The sequence below is a fragment of the Lepus europaeus genome, chromosome 8 (assembly GCF_033115175.1).
Source record: "Lepus europaeus isolate LE1 chromosome 8, mLepTim1.pri, whole genome shotgun sequence".
NCBI classification, from domain to species: Eukaryota; Metazoa; Chordata; class Mammalia; order Lagomorpha; family Leporidae; genus Lepus; species Lepus europaeus.
The window spans coordinates 53,035,957-53,045,477 of NC_084834.1; the positions used below are offsets into that span (position 1 = coordinate 53,035,957).

The window sequence follows — 9,521 nt, forward strand, 5'->3', positions numbered from 1 at the left end:
TTTATCTCTTCCTCTATCTCTGTAACTGACATTCAAGTAAGTAAGTCTTTAAAAAAAAAGAATAAACACACAGACACTTCCCAAGCTAAACAAATATTTTACACATTTTTTAAAATTTACAATAATATCTTTCAGTTTGGCATATTATGAGACATATTTAAATAAATGTAGGAAAGACACATAAACAGTTAATGAAAAGGGACATGTTTGAAAGGACATCTGATAACTTAGCAGTACATAATTCTATTTACAATATGTTTTGACAGACATGGATGACTTGGGGAGTTCAATAATAAAATCAGAAAATAACCTTGAAGTAAGGTGCACAGTCTCTTCTAAATAGTTCCTCTAAATCTTTCTCCAAGAAAGAGGATAATAAGAATTAGAAACAATGCCTTCTAGGACAGTATTGTGTACAGGAACTTGCAATTTTTACAAGACTATTTATTCAAGAAATGATTATTAGAACAGCTATTTTAAATGTAACATAGACATTTCACAGATATTAGAATTTACATTCCCAAATTCTGGAATAGTATATGTTTATATAGAGTTACAAATCCCAAGAAATAAGGAATATTCGCTTATTTAAATACTTTTATAGGGCCGGTGCTGTGTCATAGTGGGTAAAGCCACTGTCTGCAGCATTGGCATCCCATATGGGTGCCGGTTCAAGGCCTGGCCGCTCCACTTCTGATCCAGCTCTCTGCTATGGCCTGGGAAAGCAGTGGAAGATGGTCCAAGCCATTGGGCCCCTGCAACCCACGTGGGAAGACCTGGAGGAAGCTCCTGGCTCCTGGCTTCGGATTGGTGCAGCTCCAGCCAGCCATTGTGGCCAACTGGGGAGTGAACCAGTGGATGGAAGACCTCTCTCCCTCTCTCTCTGCCTCTCCTTCTCTCTCTGTGAAACTCTGACTTTCAAATAAATAAATAAATAAATCTTTAACAAAATAATTTGAGAGAAGGACAAAATAGATATACTTTAAGTCATTTATATGTTAAGACATTTCAAATTTGTTCAGCCTGTGACCACACACGATGTATGACATACACTAAAACTCGGGAAATTGGTGGAAAAGGGAGTCTTCTCAAATATTGTCACATAATAGGACAGCATTGCTAACTGTCAAAAATCAGTCATGAGGCCGGCGCCGTGGCTTAACAGGCTAATCCTCCGCCTTGTGGTGCCGGCACACCGGTTCTAGTCCAGTCAGGGCACCGGATTCTATCCCGGTTGCCCCTCTTCCAGGCCAGCTCTCTGCTATGGCCCGGGAAGGCAGTGGAGGATGGCCCAAGTGCTTGGGCCCTGCACCCGCATGGGAGACCAGGAGAAGCACCTGGCTCCTGGCTTCGGATCAGCGAGATGCGCCGGCCGCAGCGGCCATTGGAGAGTGAACCAACGGCAAAAGGAAGACCTTTCTCTCTGTCTCTCTCTCTCTCTCTCACTATCCACTCTGCCTGTCAAAAAAAAAAAAAAATCAGTCATGAAAAACAAAACTATTATCCCAATTCTTTAAGAGCAGACTTTTAAGTGAAATTCGTTATTCTTTCCTGTGCCACTTAAAGCAGAAACAGAAGCCAGTAGACACACACACACACACACACACTTATCAGAGTATTTTGCTCTTTAAAATCTCAAATTGTGATTCATGGTAGCTAAGTGATTTTGTTTCTGAGAGCAATTCAATTTATATTCCATTTGGTAAAATTCTTTTTGTAGTTTTGAAAGGAAGCCAGTTTTAATTTGGATTGTTTCTAAGCAAAGGAAAAGAAATCACAGCTATTCATAAAGATTTAACATTATGAAACAATAAACAACACTATTTTGCAAATTTATAAAGAATTTTTGCAAACAATCTGTAAAGTTGGCTCTGTTGAAATAATTCCCACATAAGCACATTTACACATTTTTTTCTAATCCTGACAATAATGGTAAAACAGAAATAGTGTAATTTAATGCTCTACTGGAATGTTGATGATGAAGTGCATGGTGGCAATGTTCCAAAGGTACATCTAAATTAAAATTACGGGTTTCCATGGAAAGATAAATTAAATCTTAAGGCTTGTTCTCATTTGTTGAGCCTTAGCACACATTTGAACACATATTACATAATTTCTTAATGAGGAAAGGATTGTTTACCATTATCCTAATTTCAGCTTGATACTGATCTTACAGAAACATAAAGGAGGAACACTACAGAAAAGAATTAAACCTAAGATAATCTAATTTTTGTTATTTTAAAAAAAACATTTACTCTTATTCAATAAATTAATAGCTTTTTGATCTCTATCACTTTTTATATTGGCATCAAACATCATTCTCAGGAAAAATTAAAGCCATCAAAGGTAATTAAAGGCATTACATTTTATTCTCTGGAGGACAATGCCTTAGGAGGATTATATTAATATTTCCTTTATAAAGTATAAAAGAAATATATGATATTAAAATTTATATTTAATCTTTAGGACCTTGAAAATATGATGAAGAAAGGGATTTTTTTCATTACATATTATCAAAGACACTCACGTACACAGAAGGTTATAAAGCATTCAGACTTGGACAGCTGGCCCCAGTTTATTCTGTTCATGTCACTAGATTCGTAGATGCAGACCTGGCAACATTGTCTATTCATTTGCCACAGCAGACTGGACCTTTGAAGAGCAACATTCAATGTCAAGGAAGAGCCTAATGCATTTTGAATTTGGCATGCTAGAATGACTATTGATCAATTACTCAACATTCCAGAATATATACCCCACTTAGCTGAGAACAGATGGATTCAGGATCAGTCATCAGCGCTCCTCAAAATACTGATGAAAATCAATTGACAATTCAATGACATTTTTCTTGTTGTTTCTGGTCAGGACATTGTTCTTTTTTCTAAAATTATTTGGGGCTGCGTTTTAGTATTTCACTTGTCTTCTCTAGAGGCAGGCACTATTCAGTACCATGTCATCATAATTTTCTTGATTTGATATATGTATATTTGTTTGACAAAGACTTCTTAATTCTCTACTTGCTGAAACATATTACCAACAGCATCTTTATTTGAATCTAGAATTTTTCAAGAGCTTTTAAGTGCAAATGTGGTTATTTTTAAGAAAAGTAAGATAAGTAAAGGTTAACTAAATAAAAGACTATTTTCCACTCAAAGTCTCCAAACAGAAATAGATTGCCTAATAAATGTATTAATTCTCTTCATGTTCATATAGGAACAGAAATTATGTCTGTACCAAGGAATTTGATTTACCTGATTTATCAAAATAACTCACAAAATGTCACAATGCCTGGGTTTGAGTTCTGGCTCTGCCTCCTAGGCCGTCTTCCTACTACTACACACTGGGGGCAGCAAGTCATGGCTCAAGTACCTGAGTGTCTGCAGCCTACTTTGGAGACTCACATTGAGTTCCAGGATTCTGACTTCAGCCTGGCCCAGTCCACGCTGCTGTGGGCTTTGCAGGAATGAACTGGAAGACAGCAAAATCTCTCTCTCCATTTCTGTCTCTCTACTTTTTTCTCAAAGAAAAAATACATTTTATAAAACATATTAAATTCCTTACTCAACAGTGTATTACTTATGACACAGTAAAGCCATTGGAAATAATTAATGTGACCTATTAGGAGAAGTTAAATTTTGTTACAGCAGCTATAAGCACGTTAAGATTTTTTTTTCTTTACTAAGATTCTAATTTATCAAGGTTATTTGATTTCAAATACAGTAAAATGTATACTTTTTACTGCTATAAATATGTAGACTTGCTGAAACTCATGGGAATATATGATAATTCTGTCCACTAAGTTGCTTAACATCAAATTGAGGCCATCATGGACCCTTGGGTCCTTAGCTTGATGCCAGAGACGTACACTAATGCGCATATGTGTATATAAAATTGGATACTACATACGGTGACAAATATCCTAAAATGTGAGTAAATATTAAAACAATATTCTCAAGCTTTCATCTAAACCTAGATCACAATTAACAACTATCTAGTTTACAAAATTATTTGCTCTATATTCTAAGTGGCCCCAGTGTTTAATATAAAGGAGCTTCAAAAGATTCATAGAAAATGTGCATTATGAAAAACTATGTGTAAATTTCAAAGGGTTTTTCACTAAAATAAAATGTTTTATTTCATTTTTCCATTAACTTTTTGAGTACCCTCATATATTTTTCCATGAAGGATGGTTCAAAGGGGGGTGAAAACTTGCGGAACAGTTAGTGAGTCTCCAATTAGCCTTCTAAATAGGCAAAATGAGCAGATATTATTACACTGTTGATTTAATGAAAAGATCATTTGAGAAAAATGGTTCAAGTTCAACTAGGGGAATTTCTGAATTTTACTCAAATAATTACATGCATTAATTTTAATGCATTAATTCCAGCTTCCGTTCAATGTGTTTTCATTTTTAATCATAATGTTATGAGTAGAATTCACAAAGTTTATGGGAAGTGTAATTAAAAGATTAGTTTAGCAACCCAAATTTTGAAATTCATACTTTTTTTTTAATAATTAGCATTTTCCATGAACTTTGAAAGGTCCCTAGCACTTTTCTGCCCCATTGATATTTGGCTAGACAATATGATACACCCTTTGGACAATGGACAATTACAGAAATGGCAGCATACAACAAGTAGTGTGTGTAGCAGTCCTGAGCACCGCATGTTTCTGCTCATATATCTGAGAACTTCTGACTTCCACTTTAAGATCATCCCCTGGGGCCGGCGCTATGGTGTAGCAGGTAAAGCCGCCGTCTGAAGTGCTGGCATCCCATATGGCCACCGGTTCAAGTCCTGCAGCTACACTTCCAATCCAGCTCTTTGCTATGGCCTGGGAAAGCAGTAGAAGATGGCCCAGGTCCTTGGGCCTCTGCACCTGCATGGGAGACCCGAAGGAAGCTCTTGGCTCCTGGCTTTGGATTGGCACAGCTCCGGCCATTGCAGCCAACTGGGTAGTGAACCAATGGAAGGAAGACCTCTCTCCCTCTACTGCTTCTCTCTCTGTGTGTAACTCTGACCTTCAAATAAATAAAATAAATTTTTCTTAAAAAAAAAAAATAAGATCATTCCCTGAGGGAATCTGCCTCACTTAGGTGGACCAAGATTGATAAATTTAGCAGGTAACCCAAAAAAATCATTACACAAATATATGGAAAATAAATGTTTATTACTATATGCTCTGAGATCATTTTCTTATTGTTCCTGGGGTAGTATGTGACTAACCAGAGAGTATAGCATTAATTAAGATAGTACTAAAAATGACAACAAAATATGTAGTATTAACATTTTAACTTAACTTACAGAAGAATATAGAAGCCTGCATTAGGAAGTTTCTTTTTTAACATATGAAGAAATACAATGACCTGAATAAATGGAGGGTACCTTGAATTAAAATTTTAATATCAATTCTTTTCAAGATAGTATGTAAATTTAATTTAATCCAAATAAAAAAATTCCAGTCAAATATTTGAAGAAACAAGACAAACAGTGCAGAGCTTACACAAAGGAATAACATTACGGCAATAGGTAAATCAGCCTTTAAATGAGAGGATAAAGAACACTAAAGTAAATTTGCAGAAGAGACTCTAAAGACACATTATTATGTGTATAATTAGAATATGCAACAAAAGTGACATCGTCCATCAATGCATGTGTCAGTTTGTTTTGTGCTACTCTAATGAATACGCAAGACTGGGTGGGAGCTTTGTAAGGAAAAGGCATTTACTTAGCTCCCTGTTTTAGAGGTTTAAGATCTCAGCACCAGCACCTGTTCTGCTTTGGTGAGGGCTTCGTGAAAGATGACATCACATGGGGAGCTCAGGAGAGAGGGAGCTCATAAGAAAGAGAGCCCCTGTTGCTTGTATTGCTGAACAGAGGAAGGAAACACAGCCTCACTATGTTAGTCTCAGTTCTTATCACTCAATCCATCAGAAACGTTTCTCTCCCATACCATGAATAAGGTTGATAGCATCTTCAGAGAGAGCCTGCCTGGCTGTGCCTTAGTAAATGAATTCTCCCTCACCACCTCTGTTATTCTCTCTGTGTTTATTCCTGTTTGTTTCCTGCATGCTATGATACCCTTTGTCATTTTAAATACCATTTATTTACTTTTAACCCTTCTTCACTGAATGATGAACCCTATGAGGTCAGGACACATATCTATCCTGTTTGTCTTTCATCTCTAGAATTTAGTAGAAACTCAGAGATAGGCATTTAGCCTGTTGGTTAAGATGCTGGCTAAAATGTCTAAGTCCCAAACTGGGGTGCCTGGGTTCGTTACCCAGGTGTGGATCCTGGTCCTGCTTTCTGCTAATGAGGCAATGGTGACAGCTCAGGTAACTGGACTCCGGCCATCCACCTGGGAGAATCAAATTGAATTCCCAGCTCCCAGCTTTGTCCCCATCCCAGTCTCAGCCACTGTAGGTATTTGAGCAGTGAACCAGTGAATGGGCTCTCTCTCTCTTTCTGCTTGATAAACAAACAAACAAACAAATAAAAACTTTACTGTGTTGAATGAATTAGCTAAAAGAAGAAAAAATATCTATCAGAGTGCCATTAGAGGTTAGAGGATTCAGCAGAGCCATGAGATTCACTGAAAAAAAAAAATTTTTGTTTGAGATGATTTAATAATAGATATGATAAAAACAAGAAAAAATAAGAAATTGATTACCATAAGCTCAATAAAAAACAAAAATTTGTACAGCACAAGAAAAATATTCATTGCATGGCCCAGCTTTTTCTTTTATATGAAAGGCAGAGGCATTAAGAGAGAGACAGAGAGATCTTCCATCTGCTGATTCACTCCCCCAAAAAATCACAACAGCCACATGTGGGCAAGACTGAAGACAGGAGCACAGATTTCAATCTGAGTCTCTCATCTGGATGGCACAGACTCAACAACTTGAGCCATCACCTGCTACCTCCCAGGGTGCGCATCAGCAAGAAGCCAGAATGAGAACAGGAACTGGGTCTTGAACCCAGGCACTCCTTTGTGAGATGCAAGTGTCCCAGATGCTCCCTTCCACAGCTCAGCTTTGAATCATATTTAGGCCTGATCATACAAGTGGGCCTATGTGGTACAATAATGACATTTATATGACTCAATAACCAAAACTAATGAAACAGTTGGAATAACTGTATTGAGATGGAAAATGGCAATTGGATGAAACGATGGGAAAGATCTGGTTGTGAGGGTACTAAATTTCTATCTTCCAAAATAATAATATAAATTAATATTAAAATGAATGTAAATAATGGCCGGTGATGTGGCTTAACAGGCTAATCCTCCACCTTGCAGCGCCGGCACACCGGGTTCTAGTCCCGGTTGGGGCGCCAGATTCTATCCCGGTTGCCCCTCTTCCAGGCCAGCTCTCTGCTATGGCCCGGGAGTGCAGTGGAGGATGGCCCAAGTCCTTGGGCCCTTCACCTGCATGGGAGACCAGGAGAAGCACCTGGCTCCTGGCTTCGGATCAGCGAGATGCGCCGGCTGCAGCGGCCATAGGAGGGTGAACCAACAGCAAAAAGGAAGACCTTTCTCTCTGTCTCTCTCTCTCACTATCCACTCTGCCTGTCAAAAAAAAAAAAAAAAAGAATGTAAATAACATAACAAAATTAGTATACATATATACAACTTAACAATCAGCATAAAGACATTACTTAGGAATGTACAGCAAGCCTGAGAAGAAACAAGAGCCAAGTGCAATTTCCTTGGGGAATGGTAAAGGGAGCAGGAGGGAAAACCAGAGAACAATGAAACAAGAAACAGCTTTCATTTATCATGATAAGCTTTCCAGAAATATTGCCACTTAGAAATCATGTGTATGGGTAACTTTAACAAAGCATTAAAGTCGTAACGTATAATTTTTAAATATATCAGAAGCCACTTACATATATAATTTAACCACAAGGTCTTACCTTCCCATTCGTATGTGAGCGAGCGTGACTGTAAACCTGGAAAGGTCTGTTTTCCTTCCCAGTCTCCGTCCACTATCAGTACAGCCCACAGAGTCTCAGTGATGGCCCCTCTTCTCCAGGTCTATCAGGCTCTTCCATGATTCCACATCACCAATGTACTTTTCTTCTTTTATTTCCTCCCCTACTATACCTACCGCAGAACTCCTACTTAATCTTGAAGATCTTTCTCAGTGAGCTGCTTCTTTACAAATCGGTTCCCTCCCCCAGGACAATTGCTTTCAGCAATATTCTTTGTTCACCCAGTGTGCTTAGAATTATGGATGCCGACCGCTGCCGTCTCTGGTCTGGTTTGTGAGGAAGGCCCTAGGCCCGGGCCTGCCGTGGTGGGACTCACGATTGCTCTACCTCCTCTACACGCCACCTTCTGCCATTTCACAGCCCCAGAGGGCTAGGCGCGGGGTACACCTGCCGGCGCCATGGAGAACAAGGTAGTCCGCATTGCCAAGAAGATGGACAAGATGGTGCAGAAGAACGCGGCTGGAGCGTTGGATTTGCTGAAGGAGCTTAAGAATATTCCTATGACCATGGAATTATTACAGTCCACAAGAATTCGAATGTCAGATAACGCTATTCGCAAGCAACGTACAGATGAAGAAGTTATATCTTTAGCAAAGTTTCTCATCGATCCTAGAAAAAGCTATTGCCCATCAACAGGATAAGACCCCGAAGGAAAAAAAAAAGAACTTGCAATGACATCACAGAATAGCCCTGAGGCAAGAGAGGGAAGTAGCTCCAGTGGCACCATGAGCAACAGAAAGGAAGAGACAAATGCTCAGATACTTACATTTCATCTTTCCCTCAGGCACCAAGCACTTCTGATTCTGTGCAGTTAAAGTGTAGGGAGATGCTGGTTGCTGCTCTCCCAACAGGAGATGGCTATGTTGCTATTGGAGCTGATGACAAAGAATTGGGATCTCAAATGGAGGAAGCTATATACCAAGAAATAAGGAATACAGACATGAAATACAAAAATAGAGTACAAAGTAGGATATCAAATCTTAAAGATGCAAAAAATCCAAATTTAAGGAAAAATGTATTGTGTGGGAATATTCCTCCTGATTTATTTGCTAGAATGACTGCAGAGGAAATGGCTAGTGATGAGCTCAAAGAGATGGGGAAAAGCTTGACCAAAGAAGCCATCAGAGAACATCAGATGGCCAAGACAGGTGGAACGCAGACTGACTTGATCACATGTGGCAAATGTAAAAAGAACTGCACCTACACTCAGGTGCAAACCCATAGTGCTGATAAACCGATGACCACATTTGTTGTTTGCAATGAATGTGGAAGTTGATGGAAGTTCTGTTGAGTTGGAAGAATTGGCAAAATATCTGGACCATTAAGAAAATGAATTTTGTAATTAGCTTTCAAACTAGGCCAAGCAACTAGTTTCCTGCAAAACAAATTTTTAAAGCAACATACATCCCTTGGGTTAATCTGTTTTCAACTGAACATCCCTTCCTTAAATGCCTTTTGTAGTCAGATCAGTAGGGCCACCATATGTATGGCATCTGTTTTATAAGTAAGTTGACATTAAACTTTCAT

At 38.6% G+C, this 9,521-nt stretch overlaps 1 pseudogene; it reads left to right on the forward strand.

Annotated features, from left to right (window-relative positions):
* Positions 1–8,392: 8,392 nt before the first annotated feature.
* LOC133765538 (transcription elongation factor A protein 1-like) lies at positions 8,393–9,285 on the forward strand (annotated as a pseudogene).
* The last annotated feature ends 236 nt before the right edge of the window (positions 9,286–9,521 follow it).